The sequence below is a fragment of the Ambystoma mexicanum genome, chromosome 8 (genome assembly GCF_040938575.1).
Source record: "Ambystoma mexicanum isolate Mex_15411 chromosome 8, UKY_AmexF1_1, whole genome shotgun sequence".
Classification (NCBI taxonomy): domain Eukaryota; kingdom Metazoa; phylum Chordata; class Amphibia; order Caudata; family Ambystomatidae; genus Ambystoma; species Ambystoma mexicanum.
In genome coordinates, this window is record NC_090929.1 from 1,074,895,822 (window position 1) to 1,074,919,196 (window position 23,375).

Genomic DNA, 23,375 nt, shown 5'->3' on the forward strand with positions numbered 1-23,375 from the left:
GCACATACAGCAAACTGCTGGCCCCGCTCACCTTTAACCCGTGCTGAGGGAAACGCCCGCGCGCGTCAAGTCACTAACGCGCATAGGCCCTTTCCTCGGATTACACGCATTCACACGCGGATGTGCAGAGAAGCGCTTACGCGCTAAGGGCCTTTGGTCCAATGAAAACGCGTACCTGTGCTGACACGCTCACGCGGTAAAGGCTTTTCCTCCAATTACACGCTGACGTACAATTTTTTCACGTGCCAAATCACTCCGTATCAAGGTGGCCACGCGAAAACACACGGAAGACCATGCTCCTGCCCAGAAGGCCGAATTACTGCCTCCCAGAGCCCCGAGCACGCTCCCACCTGCAATCTGCTGCTCCCTGACTGCCTGCTGCCCACGTGCCCTGCCATTTGCTGCCTGCACGTCAGCCAGGGGTGCAGTTGCTGTGACCACCCCTGCTGGAACTGAAGACTCCCGACTGGGATTCCATCGCTCCACAGCCCAGCCCCAGGACCCAGTTGCCCACCCACTCCTGCCTCTGGGGTTGCCATGTCCAGCACAACACCATTTGGCAGCACTGGCAACCCCCAGCCAGAGAGGCACAGGGCCACCAGCTTCAGTGCCAGGGAAGTTGGTGTCCTGGTGGAGCAAGTCCTGGGGCAGTATGATGCCCTCTTTGGAAGTTTGCGCGCCGACAATGAAGGACGGACCAGGATCTGCATGGACATCGTGACTGCCATCAACGCGGAGGGGGTGGCAGTCCGCGACTTACATCATGTCAAGAAGCGCTGGGAGGACTTCAGGTCCAGGACCCTCAACAAGGCCCGGCGCCTTGCAAAGGCAGCAGATGCCGAGGGGCGCCGTGGCCAGCTGTCGGACCACCAAATAAGGGTCCTGGAACACATATGCCCTGCGCTCTACGTCCAAATCCTTGAGAGGCAGACCCGTCTGGAGTTGAACGGTAAGTGTACATGCAGAGTGATTGGACGCTGTGCATGTCGTGGTGTGCCAGTAGTGTGCAGGTTGCACATGTGTTTCTGTAGGGCCATGTAGGGATGTGTATGAACATGGGTGTGAGGCTGCCACATGTGTGTCCTCTCATGTGTGAGACACATGGATGGTGTATGTGTTGGTAAGCATGCTGGACAAATGCAGGTGTGGGAGCACACATGTTGGAATTTCTGTGTATCTACATTGGCATGGTTGTGGCATGGATGGTGGTTCCTAATGCATGTATCTGTACTGTGTACATGTGCATGTGTGTGTACTTGACAAGTGTGCAACTGTGATGCAACATGGATGCATGTGGCACTGATATGTAGAAGGCTGAATGGCAGATCTGACATGTATGGCGATCTCATCACTGCAACAGTTGGAGGAGATGTAGACATGCATGCAAGTGTGGTGGCGTGTGTGCTTGTCTACTGCACTCCCTGTGTTTCATGTGATGTCTGGCCCACCTTTGAATGCTCATGCTGTTGTATGTGTATGGATGGTGCTGGCTGTTGTGATATGGCTGTGGAATTGCTCATGTGCGTGAGTTGAAATGACATGTGTGTTGGGGATTGTGATGCGATGTCTGAAGTTTGACACTGCCACTCATGTGCAACTGACATGTGTCTATCAGTCCATTGTACAGTTCCCTGATGCCTGTGTCCTATCTCTCCCTGTCTGCAGCGTCAAATGATGCAGAGGGTGGAGAGGGTGCTGTGGAGCACAGCAGCAGGGATCGCACTGCCAGCCGGAGACGCAAGGGCCGGCTCCCCTCCCAGGTTGTCATCTCGTCAGGGAGGGAGGAGTCCGGTGCCGGGTCCCAGGCCGCAGCTGCCGAGGGCAGGTCCAAGAGGCGGAGGTCGGAGTTGGACTCCTCGGCAGCAGAAGGGGCAGCTGAGACCCCACAGGGTCCGGCAGAGGAAGATGGCACAGAGTCATCCAGGTTGGTGGGGGGGGTTGGTGGAGGAGGAGGCCGTGCAAGGGGCAGACACGGGGTCTGGAGGTGGGGATTCCACTGGTGCTAGTGGTGCAGTGCAGGGGCAGGGACAGGAGGCAGCACAGGCCACCGCAGAGGTGCCTGTGTGTAATCCTGTCCCCGATCCTGTGACTGCATCATCCTGCACCAGCAGGGATGCCTACGTCCAGACCCATTTTCAGGGAGGGGATCCGCTTACAACAACTGGCCTTCCTCTCCCTGCGGACGTGGCTATCCGGGACCGGGTTGACATGTCCTGAGTGGGATGGCGTTGCGTCAACGGGGCATGCGAGGTGACCTGCAGTGTTTTCGTGAGGACACTGCACGTCATCTCGAATGCCTCGTTGACCACGTTGACCTACTGGGACGGGTCACCAGGGCCGGATTCCTCCATTTGCTGGACCTTGTTCCGACCCCCTCCTCACCTGAACCCCCTATGCACCAGTCGTCCTCCATGCCATCTTCCCACCCATGTATCACCTGGGTACCCTGTGGAGCTGCCTCTGACCCTGCGCCCAGGCTGGTGGAGGACACATCCCTGGCACAGTCGGGAGTCGGACGTCCAGCAGGGGGTGGCCACCTCAACAACTGCACCCCAGCCAGAGGAGGATGTGCAGGCAGCAAGAGCCAGGGCACAGGCAGAGGCACAGCAGCACCAGCAACAAGGTGGGAGCCATGATGGCTTGGGGCCTTCAACATCAGAGGGGCCGGCATCGGCCAGAGGGCAGGAGGACCCAGGACTGGAAGTGTCTTGCGTGTGGCAGCGGTTAGGCCATGCTATAGATGCGAAGCGGCAGCGGGCAGAAGAGGCACGGCTCACAATGGTCAGGGCGGAGAACTCCATGCGTAGGGCTCTGAGGCGGGCCGGGTGCCTCGAGGCAATTCGCAGGGACCTGGAGGTCCACATGTCATCGTCCCTGCGAACCCTCAGGGCCATGGAATAGGACCGCCTCTGGGACATCGAGCAGGAGTTCGATGATGCCCTGGCCCGGGAAATCGAGAAGTGAGCCGTCGGACTAGCGTCCTGCCATTGTTATTAGTTTTTAGAGTTAGGTTTCCTTTTCCTTTTATTTGTGGTCAATGGACAATGCCGCACACATTTGTATATAGTTTTATTTTTATGTAGTTTCTTAGGTAGGTTTCATTTGTTTGGTTGGGCTCATGGACCCTTTACATAGTTGGACAATGGATTGATTTGATTTATTTTTTGGATTTTGCACATGGATTCATGGATTTTTCTTTTGGACAATGGATTGTGAATAGTTTGATCATGGATTCATTAGAATATTTTTTTTCATCATGGACATGGAGTAATGGATTTTTTTTGGAACAATGTATTGTAAATAGTTGGGCTATGGAATAATTTGAATTTTTTTTTCATTATGAACATGAAGCAATGGATTTTTTTTTACCTTTCCTTTGGATTTGCGTTGGTGGAGGGAGAGTTTGGACTGTTTTTCTTTCAAATTTTTTTGGATTGGTTATAATTTTCATTCACTCATCTTTTGCACATGCTTTTCTTTTCATGTTTGCTATTTGTGTATGATTTCATTTCATTTATTTATTTTTGTACATAATACATATTCATATTTTATTTCCTGGTGTGGGATTCGCTCATTGGGTTGATGCATGTGAAAATGTGGGTTTACACAATCAATGCCAACCAGTGTATCTGTGTGACGGACATGTGTTGATGTACATAGTTGACTTTTGGTTTGTGTCTTGAGATAGGCATGCCAGTGTGGGGGGGATTGGGAAATCATTGCGTCTCAAGAATGGGGTGGCGTGATGTGATTTTTTGGTGTAGAAGTGGCCCATGATTGTGCTTCTTTATTTTGTGTAGGGGGGACATGAGTGGGACATGAGTGGGTGCCTGCTAGCAGGTGCCAGTCACTGCTGGGGGTGGGGGTGCAGGGGGACATGATTGGGGGCCTGCTGGCAGGTGCCTGTCACTGCTGGAGGGTGGGGGTGCAGGGGGACATGAGTGGGGGCCTGCTGGCAGGTGCCTGTCACTGCTGGGGGGTGGGGGTGCAGGGGGACCTGAGTGGGGGCCTGCTGGCAGGTGCCCGTCACTGCTGGGGAGTGGGGGTGCAGGGGGACATGAGTGGGGGCCTGCTGGCAGGTGCCCGTCACTGCTGGGGGGTGGGGGTGCAGGGGGACATGAGTGGGGGCCTGCTGGCAGGCGCCCGTCACTGCTGGGGGGTGGGGGTGCAGGGGGACATGAGTGAGGGCCTGCTGGCAGGTGCCTGTCACTGCTGGGGGGTGGGGGTGCAGAGGGACATGAGTGGGACATGAGTGGGGGTCTGCTGGCAGGTACCCCTCACTGCTGGGGTGTGGCGGTGCAGGGGGACATGAGTGGGACATGAGTGGGGGCCTGCTGGCAGGTGCCTGTCACTGCTGGGGGTAGAGGTGCAGGGGGACATGAGTGGGGGCCTGCTGGCAGGTGCCCGTCACTGCTGGGGGGTGCGGGTGCAGGGGGGACATGAGTGGGGGCCTGCTGGCAGGTGCCTGTCACTGCTGGGGGTGGGGGTGCAGGGGGACATGAGTTGGTGATCACTAGTGGAAGGTGACATGTGTGCTGGCTGGGGGGCATGCCCAGGGGTGCAGGGTAGTCCCCTGTGTTGTGGGTTGCCTACAGGGGCCGTGGATGGGGTGGAGGGCACACCTGGGAGGACACACACTGCCAATTCACGTGTGGGACTTCCCGCGAACCCCAGTAATACACGTACCCCACTCGCACAGGCCCTTTCGAGTGTGAAACTTCCCGCGAACCCCAGTAATACACGTATCCCACTCGCACAGGGCCTTTCGCGTGTGAAACTTCCCACAAACCCCAGTAATACCCGTACCCCACTCGCACAGGCCCTTTCACGTGTGAAACTTCCCGCGAACCCCAGTAATACACGTACCCCACTTGCACAGGGCCAATCGCGTGTGAAACTTCCCGCGAACCCCAGTAATACACGTACCCCACTCGCACAAGCCCTTTTGAGTGTGAAACTTCCCGTGAACCCCAGTAATACACGTACCCCACACGCACAGTGCCAATCACGTGTGAAACTTCCCGCGAACCCCAGTAATACACGTACCCCACTTGCACAGGGCCAATCGCGTGTGAAACTTCCCGCGAACCCCAGTAATACACGTACCCCACTCGCACAAGCCCTTTTGAGTGTGAAACTTCCCGTGAACCCCAGTAATACACGTACCCTACTCACACAGGGCCAATCGTGTGTGAAACTTCCCGCAAACCCCAGTAATACACAGACCCCACTCGCACAGGCCCTTTCACGTGTGAAACTTCCCGCGAACCCCAGTAATACACGTACCCCACTTGCACAGGGCCAATCGCGTGTGAAACTTCCCGCGAACCCCAGTAATACACGTACCCCACTCGCACAAGCCCTTTTGAGTGTGAAACTTCCCGTGAACCCCAGTAATACACGTACCCCACACGCACAGTGCCAATCACGTGTGAAACTTCCCGCGAACCCCAGTAATACACGTACCCCACTTGCACAGGGCCAATCGCGTGTGAAACTTCCCGCGAACCCCAGTAATACACGTACCCCACTCGCACAAGCCCTTTTGAGTGTGAAACTTCCCGTGAACCCCAGTAATACACGTACCCCACTCACACAGGGCCAATCGCGTGTGAAACTTCCCGCAAACCCCAGTAATACACAGACCCCACTCGCATAGGGCCAATCGCGTGTGAAACTTCCCGCAAACCCCAGTGATAAACGTACCCCACTCGCACAGGGCCTTTCGCGTGTGAAACTTCCCGCAAACCCCAGTAATACACGTACCCTACTCGCACAGGCCCTTTGCGTGTGAACCTTCCCGCGAACCCCAGTAATACACGTACCCCACTTGCATAGGCCCTTTCGCGTGTGAAACTTCCTGTGAACCCCAGTAATACACGTACCCCACTCGCACAGGGCCAATCGCGTGTGAAACTTCCCGCGAACCCCAGTAATATACGTACCCCACTTGCACAGGGCCAATCGCGTGTGAAACTTCCCATGAACATCAGTAATACACATACCCCACTCGCACAGGGCCAATTGCGTGTGAAACTTCCCGCGAACCCCAGTAATACACGTACCCCACTTGCACAGGCCCTTTCGATGTGAAACTTCCCGCGAACCCCAGTAATACACATACCCCACTCGCACAGGGCCAATCATGTGTGAAACTTCCCGTGAACCCCAGTAATACACGTACCCCACTCGCACAGGGCCTTTCGCGTGTGAACCTTCCTGCGAACCCCAGTAATAAACGTACCGCACTCGCACAGGGCCAATCGCGTGTGAAACTTCCCGTGAACCCCAGTAATACACGTACCCCGCTTGCTATGTGCTGTGTGGCGGCCATGTATACTGGTACAGGGTTAGCGCAGCCCTTTGCACTGGATTGGGGATTTTGATGGCTTTTCCCTGCGCGAGGGGCGTTCTTGGGGGCGTAACTGGCGCTGCTGCAGGGTCGCTGCGCCACAGCTGGATTTGGTAGCTAAAATGCATGAATACGCTGTGCGCGGAAATGGATTTTAGCGCACGTGGCTGGCCCAATTTTTTGCACAATGAGAGTAAAGCCGGATCCTTCCTTATGGTCAACGGCAGGGCGTTCCAGTAGTTGGCGGCCATAACGGGGAAGCTAGAGCCACCTGCTCTTTCTCTTTTGTATCTAGGCTTAGTCAGATGCCCAAGATACGCAGAACGGGTGTGTCTGGTCAACTGGTTTTTAGTTATTAGGCTGGAAAGATAGCAAGGAACAGTGTTGGATAGGCATTTGTGTGTAAGCGTAAGGACTTTGAATTTAATACGGTCCCTCACTGGTAACCAGTGCAAATCGCTTCTGGAGGTGGAGATGTGATAGGATTTGGGTATATTCAGAGCAGCTCTGATGGCATTATTCTGCAAAGTTTGGAGTTTCTTGATGTCTTTGGCTGAAGAGCCTACAAAGATGGCATTGCAATAATCAATCCTGGAGAGGATTAAAGCTCTTGCTAAGGTAATACGGTTCTCTTCTGTGAGGTAAGGTCTGCAGGCTGTGATAAGTTTGGCTGTGTAGGCGGATGCCAATGTGATGGCATTGACTTGTCGTGAGAGGGTGAGTGAGGAGTCCAGATAGAGTCCTAAGGTCTTGATTTCTTTGGAAGTTATGATAAGATTTCCATCTATGTTGAAGGATTGATATAGCGATGAGAGATTTTTGAGTTTGGCTTGGCTGCCCATGATCAAGATCTTGTTCTTGTCATCATTAAGGCATAACTCGTTCTGAGCCATCCAAGTTTGGATTGTGTGATAGATTGCATTTAGGGCATTTGTGTCAGTGTTATAATCCCCTGTGATATGAATTAGTATTTGGGTGTCGTCAGCGTAGTTTGTATAGGTGACGCCCAAGTTATCCATTTTATCAAAGCGGGGTTTAGTGAAAGCGTTGTACATGCTAGGGGATACACATGACCCCTGGGGCACTCCGCAGGTGACTGGAGTGGGGCTAGCTGCTGCAGAAGATGAGAAGACTCTCATCATACGGTATGACAAGAAGGATTTAATCCATGCTGTGGCATTATTAGAGAAGTGGGCATCACTGGCTAGGTGGAGGATCGTTATGTTGCCTCTGTCTCTGATCTGATCCATTTGAGCTTTAAGGTCTACTAAGGCCGCTTCCATGCATTGGCCTGGGCGGAAGCCTGATTGGCGGAGGCCCAACAGATGATGTGTTTCTAAATATTTTTGAATTTGGACATAGGCTGCCCTGTCAAGAATTTATAACAAGAATGGCACTGTGGTGATGGGCCGGTAATTGGTTGGTACATTCAGGTCTAGAATCTGTTTTTTTCAATAAAGGCAGTATCCAGGCTTTCTTGAGATTATCCGGTACTTTCTTAGAGGCAAATTAGTTGTTTATGAGTGAGTAAGGGCTTTGAATATTTTCACACCAGGCTTGGTCTTTGATGCATAGGTCGGGCGTCTGAGAGGGGGGCTTCTAATTCTCTTAGGACTGAGAAGAGCTCTTTGGAGCTAGTATTGGCCTTTTCTATAAGTAGGTTATATACATTGTTTTTAGCTTGATGGGTGGCGTTTCTGTAATCACTGCTAAGGCGGTAAATTGTTGTCTGTTGATTGATGGATTTTTTCTCCAGTTATTTTCCGCATTTCTTTTTTTGCTGCATTAATTCTTTAAGTTCAGGGGTGAACCATTGGTTGAGGTGTGCTTTGGGTTTAGCTTTGCAGTTGCTCATAGGGGCCACCGCATTAAGAGCAGATTCCATAATTAAGTTGTAGGTGGCAACCAGCGAGGCAGGGTCAGCTGAGTTTTCAACTTGTGACGTGAGCTGTGAGATCAGAGGGAGAATATTGTCAGGCGTAATGTTGCGCGCTTGGGACGTAGGTGCCATCGGCGTCTGTGAGCTGGTAGGAGTGTTAGGATTGATAGTAAATAGTAAAACATTGTGGTCTGACCACAGGCAATGGTCGTTGTTGGAGATGTGTGTGGTGCAATTGTGGTTGGTGATCCAGTTGAGCGTGCAACCTTTGGCATGGGATGGGCCAGCGGATCATAGGGTGAAGCCTTATGTTTCAATGGTATTGGCTAATGTAGAAGCTTGGGTGTCAGAGCTGTCATAGAGGCCTAAATTGAAATCTCCAAGGATGATCATTTTGGAGGTAGGTTTTGTGTCAGAGGTTAGTAGCGTGGCAATGTCCTCGTCGAAGGAAGTGATGGGACCTGGTGGCCTATAGATAAGGTGCATATTTAGTGAGGCTGTGGCCGAGATCGTGATTTTCGTGGACAGGAGTTCTCCCGATGTGAGGGGAATAGTGGCAATTTCTCTGATATTGAGATTGGATTTGAAGATGAAGGCAGTGGCTCCTCCCTTTGTGTTGGTTCTGTCCTTTCTAATAATTGCATAGCCATCCGGCAAGGTAAGGGCTAAGGATGGGCCTGCTGCAGGGTGAAGCCAAGTTTCTGTCCTGGTAATAAAGTCAAGGTCCTCAGAGGTGATATGGTCAGATATGTCCAGGGCATGTGCTGGGATGGACCTGGCGTTAATTAAGGCACCTTTAATTTGTGTAGGTATAATACCTTTTTTGTCGTTGGTGAGCTTGGCTTTAACTGTGCTTACCACACATGTGGGTCTGTGACTAGACGTATTGTTTCTTTTATTCTGGATCCTATGGGTGTTTGTAATTGCGTTTGCTTGCTTAGTGGCAATGATGCTAGTCAGGTTTGAGATGTCTTAGGTGTTAAAAGCTGGCCTATGGTTTTGTTGCTTTAGGAGATTTTTTGTCCTGACACTAAGTCTGTCTTTTCTCTGGCCAAAGGAGAGGGCCGTCATTACTGTGTTGTTATCCGGTGGGTGCAGCTTATACATAGACAGTGGCAGTGTTTGTATAGGGTGTACAATTGGCTGGGTGCATTTGGATGTGGCGAGGGCTATAACCATGGCTAGGGTGGCACTAATGAACACAGATATTTCTAGTTTTACTTCATGAGTGTTCACTTCAAAGACTTGTTATACATTCAAAAAGCAAAATTGGGGCTCCCGCGCCTAGTGCGGGTGTGAGCATGCGTTTTTACTGAATCACTAAAGAAATCACACTCAGGGATAATTAAAAGACAGTACAAAATCGAAGTCTAAGGGAAATACAACCTGACCTCATTAGGGAATACGATTCACTTTGAAATTTTAATAAAAAACATGCAAGTATTAAAACCAACTGTGTAAAACTAACATGTAAAATCTAGCATACGTGCTGACAAAGTGACTAGTGCTTACAACACAAAGCGCTAAGTGCTATTTGCCATCTGGCTACAAAAGGGCAAGGTACAAGCATCATACATGGCTCCAATTGTACATACAAAATTGTAGACTGTTCTATCTTTTTTGAAATAGGTCTAATTTACATTTTCAATCAAAATACAACCAAACAAAGAAACCACACAAAGTACATAGATAGAGACCTTCTTTGTTGGGTGTCTCTAATTTAGATGCCTTGGTCAAAGGATACCTAAAGTGCATCTATGAAGCAAATACTTTGCATTAGTATCTGTCTAAAGCCCAACATGTTTCGTTCCTATAGTCCTATAGATTATTGGGAAGAACTTCTTCAGGGGAAAAGGAATTTTTTGTGTGTGGGGTTGGGGCAAGGAGCACTCCCAGCCCAAGTTCAAATATTAGCTGTCTGACTGTCGTAAAAGTGAGAAGTCTTTTTCAATTATTCTTGACGGGCAATTCTGAGAGATAGTGTCCCTGTAGTCTTGTTAGTAGTACAAGAAAAACGATCCCGGCCACACCTATTCAAGCAAAACACAAGAAAAGCCACCTCTTGATTAGTGTGGTTGCTTGATAAGTTACATCAATAATCAATTTTAATTAGAATATGCACTTAGAGTAGGCGCTTACATCTATGAGTGTTAGTAAGCTGCCCGTGAGTACTGTCTGGAATCACAGTATTGCAGTCTCCAATAGGATCCCTATAGATATACAGATACAAAAACACATACCTTCCTGTCAGACCCAAAAGATTAGGGCTATATATAAAAAGATATTGTTAAAAAACATACTTAAAGTAACACTCGTGTGTTCGAAAAGTCGTTGAAGGATTGGAGTGCCTTTTTAAATGTCGTTGATGCAGGCATACAGGGTTTAGTGCCAAATTCTGTGAATTAGAAAGTGGAACCCATATTAATATGTAGTCGGGAATGGTAGTTAAATATATTCATCAATGAAGGAAACCTATGCATTGTAAAAATGGAGGCAATGGGGAGCTGGATAGGCGAGATGTGACATATGGGACTACCAGATTAAAAACGCAGTCTGGCCGGTTGTTAACCAGAGCTAATGCGAAATGGCTACCAGGCTGGTTACTAGCGCAATGCAATCTGGCAACAGACGGGAGCCGAGTGCCTTGGAAACGTTATCTCTTCAGGAGTAAAACAGAACTAGTGTAAAACGACTTTGGGGCAGATTACTAGCTCATTGCCATATAGCAAAGTTGGAAAACGAGTATCTTAAGTTCAGTTGCTCCCGTATAGAAGGAAACGCTGGATTTACAAACTATATTAACGATTCTCTCAAACGGGTTTGTAGCGTAATTCCTCACTGGGTAATGGGTTACCTGCAATGGATGGTCCATAGGCGATTCATTGTGGTGTGGCTGAAGCTCACAGTTCCGATCGGAAAGAAAAGCTGCTGTTGTAGAGGTAGCTTTCTTCACAGAATCCGATATGTGTCTGCGGCTGCACATGCGTCAAGTGACTAGCGTCTGTACTGCCGTGTAAGTGAAGATATCAAGATATAAGAGGCTGTTCGAAAATCAATCAGGGTGTGTTTTTAATTGTATGTTTAAAGAATTATGACTATCGCTAAGTAGCTGCTAGTTGATAGCCTCTATTAGCCTGATGCGGAGAAAAAGCGAGTGCACCATTAGCTGGAAAACAGAGTGCCTGGCATGCGCAATGACTAAGATGCTAATCTCTATTCTACTAGAGCTGATGTCTGGCTGATGTGGACTATCGATCGCAGTCCTTGGAGTAATGTGGCTGCCTGGGACTCAAATGAAACATTTTAAACATATAAGGTAACAGATCCTGGAGCCTAAAAATGAATGAGTTGGATAAATCGGCTAGTGTATATAAATGAAGTTAGTGTGCGTTTCCTCCATGAATTGTCCTCTGATTGTAAGGTAAAGCGCACAGTTTGGTAAAGATATATTTGTTTATAAGGACGGCAGGTGTCGGGCACTATTAAGTGCCTGAAATATAGAAGGTTCTAGAAGCGCTCAAAACAGACATCCTCGGGGTTAAAGGAAGAACAAGACATGTTGTTATGAATTTGCCTGAGGGTGTAAGATGTCAAAGGTGGGTTCTTGTTATTAAAAGAAAACCACCCTAAGGTGTTAATGAAGTATGAATTGCAAGTGCACACAGCTAGTGTTTCTAGGGATATGGGTATGAGTAGAGAAATGGCTAGTTACTGGTTAGAGCACAAACACCTAAAGGCTGTAACGGAGCCGTGGAGTTATTACAGCTGATAGTTGGATTATTTAATGAATACACTCCAATCTATATTTTCATTAAGCCCTTCTGGATAGCTTTTAGTCAAAAAAATAATTTTTTGTTCTTGTACACTCAGAGTGTGTTTGTCATTAGAAAGGTCTTGTGTAGGTCCAATTTTCATCAACACTGTCCATTTCAATTCTTCTGGTTTGTGTCCTTGGCTAACAAAGTGGCCTACCAGAGGTGCATTAATGGTATTGTTCCTGATGCAACTTTTGTGTTCGCCTATCCTGACTTTAATTTTTCTCTCTGTCTTCCCAATATAGAGTCTCTTACATGGGCACCAGATGGCATAAACTACCATCATAGAATTGCAATTGGTCAATACTCTTTGTTCCCATCTTTTTTCAAGTCCTAAATCAATGTCTTTAGTACGAGAGATTTGGGCACAGCAGTTGCAATGGCCACAAGGGCTATGCCCTGTGGTTTTAGGTAGCCCCCAACTTTCAGTCAAGGTTTGTTGAGCACTTGTTTTCAATGAAACATCATTCCTTGTTATCAGTTTCTTAAGATTTTTGCTCCTACGGAATGCACACTTGGGTACCGATAGTGGGCAATCACCTTTTTCAAGTATATGCCAGTTTTTCCTCACAATCTTAGTAATGGCATTGGATAGTGGGTTGAATGTACTAACAAACACAATATTATCATCTTTAACCTTTTTCTGCCTATATTCCAAGATAGCCTCTCTATGGTTGTTGGATGCTCTTTTATATGCTGTTTTTACAATCTTTTTCGGATAACCCCTCAGGATCAAGTCTTGTTTTAGATTATCTGCTTCTCTCACAAAATCCCCTCTTTTACTGCTGTTACGTTTCATCCGCAAAAATTGTCTGAACGGTAAATTTTGTCTTGTGTGTTTGGGATGTAAACTAGAGTATAGTAACATCGAATTCTTATCTGTTTCTTTATGGAAAGGTCTCACTTGTAGTGTCGATGAATCTCTATCTATGAAGATAGTCAAATCTAGAAAATTGATCTTTTCAGCGCTCACAGTTTTGGTGAATTGTAAGAAGGGATTTTGTGAGTTCAGTTGTGTTTTGAGTTGTGATTTTATGTATTTCATATATGGATTAGAGTTATTCATGATGGTATGTACTTCAATGGTTTCAACATACAGGTTAGCAAGTGTTGGTGCTACAGCAGAACCTAGAAACCTAGAAAATTGTAAAATACATGAAAAAATGAAGTGTCCACTACTCACCTGGGTCAGCGTGTGCTGAAATTCAAGTAGAACTGCACTGGGAAGTAGTTTTAAAAGTACTATGGGGCAACGCTTTTTGGTGTACTGTGATTGCTCGTACAGATCTTCTGAGAAGTGCATACTGCAGACATGGAACTGATTGCCCCTCACGTCATCCAAGACTTCATTGGTTCTGCTTTCAATTTCGGACACTGGAAATCTGCAGTTCAAGAGACATTTTCTTATTAAATTCAAATCCTTTGGAAAAACATGAAGGACTGTACTATCAGTTTTAGCATAGCTGATATTACTTCAACCGAAAATGATACAAGAAGGCATTGTTCGATTGCCCTTATGATCTGTTAAAGAAATATAAAAAAATATTAGTATTGAAAAAGTATCACAGTGAGTAAACCAAACATCACATCCCTCTGATAATAAAAAATAAATTGACTTTATAGAAAATGCCACTGAAAGCACATTGAAAACATGCCCTACTAAAAATGACAGAGAAAAAAATACATAGGCCGATTGATAATGGTGTAGACTTTTGAAATAATATAATGTGAGAATAGGGTATCCATTGGAGTATAAAGCAAAAGAAAGTGTCCTAGTGGAGACCGTTGACAATAGAGAAAAGGACACTAAAAGTTAACTGTTACTTGGAACAACAGATGAGCCGATTCAGCGACCAAGGTAAGAAGTGGAGGGATGCGATATCCATTGTCAATTTCAAAGATGTTCTTTTGGTAATTTCAAAAGTCTTTATAAAGGCTTACGAAAGTGGATGTGAATGTGAAATGTCTGACATGTTCGCTCACACCCACCAGACCTCTATCACAATGCTTGACCTTCTCAATCCCGCCAGTGCAGCCCCCTGCGAGCGCATGCCCTCAGGTGCGAACTGCCATTAATACTGGAGGGGGGGGGGGTGGATGAGGATGGGGGGAGCGTGATAGGCCCGGAGCAATGTAAATGCCAAATTATTAATGTTCAAGGGGCACATGCATATGTTGATTGCAGGGGCAGGGTCTTCAAAGGGGAGTCTGGAGACACCGGGTCTCTGGTGGCCATGTGGACAATGGTCGCAGTGTGGATGATGCCTTTGAGGTATACATGGTGTTCGGCATCTTGAGCCTTCGAATCCACCCAGCCCCCTTGCGAGCGTACGGTCACAGGTGTGAACTGCCATTAAGGCTGGAGGGGGGGATGGATGAGGAAGGGGTGAGCACCATCGGCCTGGAGCAATGTTCAAGTGACACATACATATGCTGATTGTAGGGACGGGGTCTTCAAAGTGGAGTCTGGAGACACTGGGTCTGCGGTGGCCATGTGGGCAATGGTCGCAGTGCGGAAGATGCCTTGGAGGTGTAGTTCGTGTTTGGCACCTTGAGCCTTCCCATCCACTTACTTGTGAGCACACAGTCACAGGTGCAAACTGCCATTGATACTGGAAGGGGGATGGATGAGGATGGGGCGAGAGCGATAGGCCTGGAGCAATGTTCAAGAGACACATGCATATGTTGATTGCAGAGACGGGGTCTTCAAAGGGGAGTCTGGAGACACTGGGTCTGCGGTGGCCATGTGGACAATGGTCGCAGTGCAGAAGATGCCTTTGAGGTGCACATGGTGTTGGACACCTTGAGCCTTCCCATCCACCCAGCCCACATGCGAGCGCATGGTCACAGGTGCAGCTGCCATTGATACTGGAGGGCGGATGGATGAGGATGGGGCGAGCTTGATAGGCCAATACATGTGTTATTGCATACTAATATCTAATGATACTCTTATATGTTTTGACGTGTAGTGGACTTACAAAACATGTCTCACAACTGTTCAGCTTTAATTATTTTTTCTTTTTTTATTTAGTTTGGTAAAGTGATGTCAATGACACTACAAATTATACTGCTGAGGTCCAGGTACTGGCTGCATAAATCCACGGTATTGTCCGCTGTCACTGGGGATTCATCACAAATGGCTCGAACCACACATGCAGGTATTACTCTATTGGTGTGAAATCCCAGTCTTCCATGAATCCACCATGTAAACGCGCGATATGTCACAAGTCTGTACCAGAGATACAGATATAGTTTCCTGAAATTAACCCAATAATTGAATTCTTTTTTATTTGCACTACCTTGTAAAATATACGGCATTGTTTTGATTTAAAAAGTACCTTTTCATACAAGATATTGACAGTACTTGTGATTTCAAGTACGGATCAGTTACAAAGGTGAACGCGCATTAAAGAAAAAAAGTTTTGGGAGATACTTCAAATTGAAAAAAACGTTATTGTTCGGACGATAAATCTAAAGTGGAACACTTTGGCTTCAGTTTACAATGAGAACATTATTCAATTTACAGAAAAATTCTTGCGTAAATGATCCATCAAACTTAGATTGATTTGGCTGAACAACATATTATGTTACCCGTCTCTATTGTGAAACAAATAACATGCATAGAGTGAACTTAGTCGTCACTTGGATTGCGAGGGCGATCTGTAGCTTGAAGTTCGTGCATAAGGACCATCATCATTCACAGCACAGATCTTGGCCCTAAAGTCATGCAGCTAGATAACACATAGCGATAGTGTCTCTTGCGGCAATGTAGACCAAGCAGCCATAGTTTTCTCTGCAACACCAGTTCTCCACCAAAGCAGGCAAAAAGTTTACAATGATGGCAGGTACACCAGGTGCAAATGTGTTCCATGGGACTGGGTTCAGGCTCCGGCGATTGATCCTCATGTCTTTCATCTGATTCCACATTGTCACGACTTTTTTCTCTTTCAAGGATCTCCTCTTCTAAGTATTCGGGCTCGTACATGTAGGGCTGAATTGTTGCCATAGTTCTGAATAGTGAAGAAGCACAGAATCAACAGAGAGGCAAACAAAAGCCCTTTTGTTTGTGTAAAGCAAAGAAAAGCGGTTTGCCATTAACATTGAATGTTAAAGAAAGACAAGCAAAGAAACAGCCAATGTCACACAAGCACATCATAAAAAGGCAAGAATAATACTCTCAAACTCTCAAAATTCCCATGGACACAAGTTTAAATATGGTTTGGTAAAGAGCTCTGTAGATAATATGAGAAATGCAAAGCAACTACTTGGTTAATTGAGTTTAGGCCATATAAGTACCTGTTCTCAGTGTGTCGTACTTGGCAGAGAGCTGAACAGAGCAGAACCAAGTCAGGGAACCTCAAAATGAAATGCACTGAAACGAAAGTAAGAGAAACTCCAACATTCTGTGATCAGAAAGGGTTTGTTTACACTTTGAAGAATGAGGTGAATTGGCATCTCCATGGATGCACGTCAATAGTTTGCGCACAGAGGACATTGACATGAAACGTGCATTTGTGTTGTGAAATGGGACGTGAGCGTCTAGTGATGCCAGCGTTAGGGGCGGGGGAACAGAATCAGTGCTGCAAGGACACTTGCGCTTAGGGCGATAGATCAACGGATAAGAAAAGCACAAGATGGCAGTACCCGAGCTGTCGTTTTCGCATGTGTTGAAGTGAGAAAAATTTGCATAAATTGCATTGGAATATTTTTTAAGAACGATCGATATATGCTCTGAAATACATGCCCGATCCATTGGGCCAATAAAATTTTTGACCAAACTACCCCTATAAGGAATGGTTATTGAAAACCTGGGCAACATTTGGTATGTATTTCATAATACCAGCATCACCATAGCTGGTCAAAGCGCAATTGCCCACATTGGGTTATACTATAAGTATATGGCCTGTATGTTTCCTTTACATCTTCCACCATCCGGGCGTGCTTCAGCCATTCCACATCTGTGCCCACCCCTTTTCAAATTAAGATTATGGGCCTCATTACGACCCAGGCGGTAATATGCCGACATTACCGCCATGGCGTAATGAGCGTTTACGCCGTGGGCCGATGGCGTAAAGAGCGCCACATTACGACCCATCGCGCACGAGCATTACGCCATGGCGGTAATGTAAATAACGCCATGGCGGAAAGGGTCCCTACCGGCATCGTAGGGCGAGCAAGGTGCACTTCCGCCACCGTAAGTAGTGGCCACCGTAATTAGCGGTGGCCACAATTAGCGGTCACCGTAAAAAGCAGAACTGGAAGTAGTGTCATCGCGGCGGAACGGGAAACAGCACGTCGGCCATCTTTAAAAACACAATCCATTGCCATCCTTCCGAACAACACCAGATCCAACCCTGACACCTGTCCCAACCCATCACCCACCCATTCAACCACCCAAAAATGCCTAAAGTTGTTAAGAAGGCATGTGACCGCCAGCGCCAGGAAAGATTTACCCGGGAGGAACTCTGCATGCTTGCGGAGACCCTGCAAGACAATGCAGCTGTCGTTTTCTCGCTGGAAATGACCAGGCCGGCGATAGCAAAAAAGAAGGCCATATGGGCCCTGGTGGCCGAGCGCGTCAGCGCGGTGGGGACCGTACCCCACACCCCACAGCAGTGCAGGAAGCGTTGGGATGACCTTCGCATACGGGTCAGAGCCGTCATCTCTGCGAACCGCAACCTTGCCCTGGGTACCGGTGGAAGTTCGGAATCCCCACTGAAACTCCAACCGTGGGAGGAAATATGTGCAAACACGATTGGCATGGAAGGCATTGAAGGCGTCGGAGGGATGGAAAGGGGAGTTCCGACATCAGGCGATGAAGGTAGGTGCCTCAAACAAGACATGCCATAGTCACTGCAGTCCATTCATGTGTAGCACAATGTTGCCCTAGAGTGTAAATGCAACACATTAGCTGGACACTGCCCACAGCCACATGCGAGCTCCACCCTGTATACACTGCTGGCACCCACATACCTCCATCCACATTCCACACAAAAAGGAGACAACCTGCATGGCCCTGCCTGAAATCTGCCTCATCTACTGACCAGAATCATGTCAATCATTGTCATTCCAAAGTCCGCAGACCCATCAATAACACCCTCCCTCCTTTGCTCCACCACAGGCACAGAATCACACCCCGAGGACCAGGACACCCCTGCGACGAAAAGAGCCAAGAAGGCCAAGAATACCATCCCCGCACCCTCAACCTCAGCTGCAGTGAGGCAGACCCCACAACAAGCAGAATCCACTGCAAGCAAACCGGACGGCCCACCGGCAAGCACCCCAGTAGACAGCAGGCCAGCAGCAGCAGCACCACCTGTACCAACATTGCCTGCCACAGAAGGCACCGGGTCTGCGGCCAGCAGCAACATGGGTGAAACAGCTGCAATTGCTGCATGTTCAGACTCTGACATTGAGGAGCACAAAGTCAGAAGCCCCACTGACCTTCTACGTTCCCCCTGTTTGTCAAATGCCAGCCCCCATGAGGATCACACACAGGGGCACATAGAGGTAGAGGAGTGGCCTTCTACCCCATGCCCAGTTCTCAGTCCACAGGAGGGGAGCAGCCCCTCCATCACACCACCAGCACTGGGCATGGCCCAGCAGGGGCAGCAGTCCCTCGAGGACATCATACAACGGCAGCAACATCTGTCCACGATGCTGACTGAGCATGCTGCGGAATGTGTGGGGGCTAGGGCAACCATTGAACAGGCCACGGAGACCCTAAGGGCCGAAATTGCGCAGAGCACTGCCACCCTGAGGAATGCTATGCAGGCCATGTCAAGGGACATTTGTGGCAAACTTGCCGGGTTGCGTTGTGTGTGTTCACTGAGCTCTCCCACACCCTACAGGACGTGCATGCACGGGAGCAGGCAGGGACATCCTCCGCTGCCAGTTCTGCACAGAGCAGCCCCGTCCGACATTCCAGACGGAACCTGCGCTCCACAGCCAGGGGTGCCCCGGGGGCCGGGAGAGTGGGCTTGTAACAGCCTGTGGCCACTGTCACAGGCATCTGTAGACACTTACATGGGGTGTGTTGGGGTGTGCAGGGGGGAGGGGGGAGGTGGGATGGGGTGTGTTGGGGTGTGCAGGGGGGAGGGGGAGGTGGGAGGGGCTGTGTTGGGGTGTGCAGGGGGGAGGGGGGAGGTGGGAGGGGGTGTGTTGGGGTGTGCAGGGAGGAGGGGGGAGGTGGGAGGGGGTGTGTCACGACAATTTATGATTGAAATACACTTTTTCCTTTTCCGAAATGAAATGTGTGGACATTTTCATTGCATATGTGTGCTTTATTGGTGTACAGTCCACAGTGTGCATGTCCCAGAGACACACAGTGCCCCAAGTGCAGTCTCCATGTGATACACACCAGCCGTGTGTGCTAGAAGCAGTGGTCGATAATATTTTGACGCATTTCACGCCCTTCCTGTGCATCGCCTCCGTATGTGCACGGTTGAAGTCCTCCTCGTGCTGGTTCTGCGGGTTCCGGACTGGTGTAAGGAGCCACCTCTTCAGGAGATAGCCTGCATCACCTGTATGTAGGCGAGAATGTATGTGTCAGTCATGACGTCTGATCAAGAACATGATCTGCCACCATGACTTGCATCCAACTGTTACTTTGGCTCACTTCTACATGCACTAATTGATTCACACAATGCAACCAGTATATGCTCATGGCTCTCATGGCCTGTTTTGCATGCCATCACCCAATGTATGCAGAGGGGTGGAGTGCATAGTGAGTGCCCATCCACTGTGTCCGTTCATGCCGTTTGGTTAGTTGGCCTGGCACATGTCCTGTGATGGCAATGCGCACATCATTGCAACATTGCTGTGGGCCTCATCATGACCCCAGTGAGCAATGCTGATGTAGACAGGGACATTTTGGGGGCCCTGCTGTCTGTGTAATGGTGTGTTGATGTTTCTGTCCGTCATGTGCCTCCTTCGTGGGCAGTTATGGGGGACAGGCCTATCGGTTGATGGTGTTTGGTGACGTGCATGTAGGTGCATTCCATTGTTGACAATGTGGTCTGAATTGGTAGAATGCACTTGCAGATGGTTGTGTCATGGTTGGGACACAACCTCATTCACATGGTAGGGCTGCATACATTGGGTATTGGCTTTACTGGTGTTGGGTGGAGTTTGGGTTGCTTTAGGGTATCATCTGTCTCCGTTCTCTCTGCTACTCACAGCCAATTGGAGTATGCATCATTCCCCCCCCCTTTCAGCCAGATGGAGTATGCATCATTCCCCCCCCTTTCAGCCAGGTGGAGTATGCATCATTCCCCCCCCTTTCAGCCAGGTGGAGTATGCATCATCCCCCCCTCCTTTCAGCCAGGTGGAGTATGCATCATTCCCCCCCCCCCTTTCAGCCAGGTGGAGTATGCATCATCCCCCCCCTTTCAGCCAGGTGGAGTATGTCATTCACCTACCCACTTCACATTTCCATGGTCATGACATTGGACTCACTGAGTAGCCAGGATCTTGGGCCTGCATGTCGCTCCATGTAGCGTGGTATTGTGGAGTTCCTCAGGACCATAGAATCATGGGTTGATCCGGGGAATCGGGCACAACAATGTGTGATGATCTTGTTGGAGTCACAGACCATTTGCACGTTGATTGAGTGGAACTGTTTCCGGTTGCGGTACGGTACCTCCATGGCACATGGAACCACCAATTCCACATGGGTGCAGTCGATGGCACCAATGCAACCAGGTATGCCGGCTAGTGCATGGAAACCCACTTTGGTGTTTGCAATCTCCTGGGCAGTCCGTGGTAATGAAATGTGGTCGTCTGTGTGCTTGAGGAGGGCATCGAGCACTTGGATGAGTGTTCGTGAGAATAATGATTGTGAAATGCCATGCAAGTGCCCCACTGTGCTGGTAAGTGCCTGTGGCCAGGAAGTGGAGTACAGACACTACCTTCAGTCGGGGTGGGATGGCGGTTGGAGTTTCTATCATGCTGACGATGTCGTTGTGTGTCATGTCTATGATGGCGGTGATGGTGTCCCGGTCCAAACGGTACAGGGTGTGGATCTGCTCAGCAGTGAGGTTGAATGGATTGGCTCTGATGCGTGGGATTGGGGGCTGCCTGCGTGGTGGCACTGGCTGTGCTGGTGGGGCTTGCTGAGCCTGCCTTGCCCTCCTTCTCCTCCTGCGTCTCCTCTGTGCTGCCTGTTGTTGTTGTTGCTGTTGTAGCACTTGCATTGCTATCAGGTCCTCCAGCCCCAACATTGCTAGTCGTATTGGTATCATTGTGGAGTGTGACTGGGTGTGGGAATGGGTGGGGTGTGCTCTTTTTGTACTTCCTGAGTCTGTATTGCCTTCACCTGTGCTGTTTCTGTGCACCTGTGGCAGCTGCATTCACTTTACATGGCCATTTACGGTTGGTTCACGATGGCGTAATTAGCACCATGGCGGTAAGGTACTTAACGGGCTGGGTGATGGCGTTAGCTGCATGTCCGCTTGGGTCGGCATTCGCGTACCTTTCTGCCATGGCGCTAAGTACGGTGTGGGAGGCCGCGTGCGCGCGCCCTTGGCGCAGTTAGCGGCAGCGTTAACCACGATGCCGCTAATGGCATCGTAGTTAACGGTCACGGGTCATGATCGGACCTAGCGGAAAACGATGGCGGTAACCATTTACCGCCATCGTTTTTCACTTAGCGCCAGGGTCGTAATTGGTATCGGCTCTGCCTATGACCTGGTTCCACTGTGACCTTGAGACATCAATTCATGATGGTAGCACTTCTTTCTGTCTGACACCTCAGGTCCACCCTGGAGAATTCCACCCAGGGTGAGAGCAGGTTGTTGTTTGCGTCTACTAATTGATCTTTTTAAATGATGTTACATATTGTTTTTTGCATTGGAGTTTATATATCGTTTCATGTCGTCACCTAAGTGAAGGGAATTTATGTATTTATGTTTCCCTTCTCTTTCTTTTTACCTCCTTCCCCATTGTTAGAATGTAAACTTTTTACTCCTGATGAAGACGTCACTACAGTAAAGTACCAAAGTCGAAACCGGTTGAGTGTGGATTGGGACGAGGTCGTGGTCGGAGACTTCTGGGACACATCTCAATTGCCTAGGCCACTGATACTATCTATTGTGGCTGGACGGATTGATTGAACATTCTTTCTATAAATCTTTCTGATAAATTATATGTCATGAATTTTCTTATAGATTTTATAGTGTACACCCATTGTTGCCTAGTATGAGTGGATTGCTGGATGGATGCATGTGGATGAATGCTTGGACGATTGAATAGGATGAATTTTACTGTTTAGATGTGTTCTTTTTAAACAAAAGTGGTTTCCTGCTATGTAAATTGTTTTTACAAGTGCAGATTAAATCATGATTTGTTTCATACATTAAATTTGTATCAGGTTCAATAAAAATCCTTGATACCAAACCCTTGAATTGTACCCTTTGGATGCCTTTCTGTGTTCCAATTTCATATTAATACTCCTATCCAGAGTGTGGGGTCCCCTGTGTCTTTCAGAGAACACAATACTTCTATATAATGACTGCATATGCATCCTGCTCTGAAAGCATTTTACAGAGGCTGTAGTTCTAGAGCAATTTGTCAATGATTATATTTTGGCACATTCCCTGGGCCACATTGAAAAGTGTCTTTATTTAAATGTGATTTGATAGAGAAATGCTATAACAGAGCATGTTTACACAGTGTGTGTGGAATTTCAGTATTTCTACTTTCCACAGCATAGCTTTCTGAACTCCTCACCATCACCCCTTTGCTGTGGAATTTAATGTAGTTTAGATTATGCTGGCACTGTTGCATGACACCTCGGCTGCATTAAACTTCACAGTGAAGGCCTATGATTAGTGCATGCAATATACAAACTTTAAAAGGTGCCATTTTGGCCCACTAAGAGATGTCATCTGTTGCCAAATTGCAAAGTGTGCAACCAGGAAAGATGGCTCACATACCAGCTTCACCATTTCACCAAATGATGTTAATCTGGTGGCCAAATCACTTATCTCACTGTGCTGCTAAAATTGTGAGCAGCTACAGGATGTTTATAAGCATTCACTATAAAGTTAGTGTCTCACATGCATAGTTTCGAAGATGGACTGCCGTGTTGCTCCTATATGGGCAGATATAGAGGGCACAACAAAGGATGCATTGGGCCTCATCATGACTTCGGCAGTAACCCTTAAATCCGGCAGTAGCGCTATTACCGCCGGATTTAAGGGTACGCCGAATCAGGGCTTCGGCGGATTTCACCCCAGCTCTGAGCTGGGGGGAAATCCGCTGAAAATTGACGCTATTACCGCCGGCGGGAAATCCGCCGGCGGTATTAGCGCAAAGATTCCCCATTGAG

General features: G+C 48.4%; 1 long non-coding RNA gene across 1 annotated transcript in view; it reads left to right on the forward strand.

Annotated features, from left to right (window-relative positions):
* LOC138473734 (uncharacterized) overlaps nucleotides 1-22,400 on the forward strand; it is a 164,605-nt gene extending 142,205 nt beyond the window's left edge. Inside the window, exons 3-4 of the long non-coding RNA XR_011268884.1 lie at nucleotides 15,078-15,204; nucleotides 21,995-22,400. This is a non-coding gene — a long non-coding RNA (uncharacterized lncRNA). The remainder of the gene's footprint in view (nucleotides 1-15,077; nucleotides 15,205-21,994) is intronic.
* The last annotated feature ends 975 nt before the right edge of the window (nucleotides 22,401-23,375 follow it).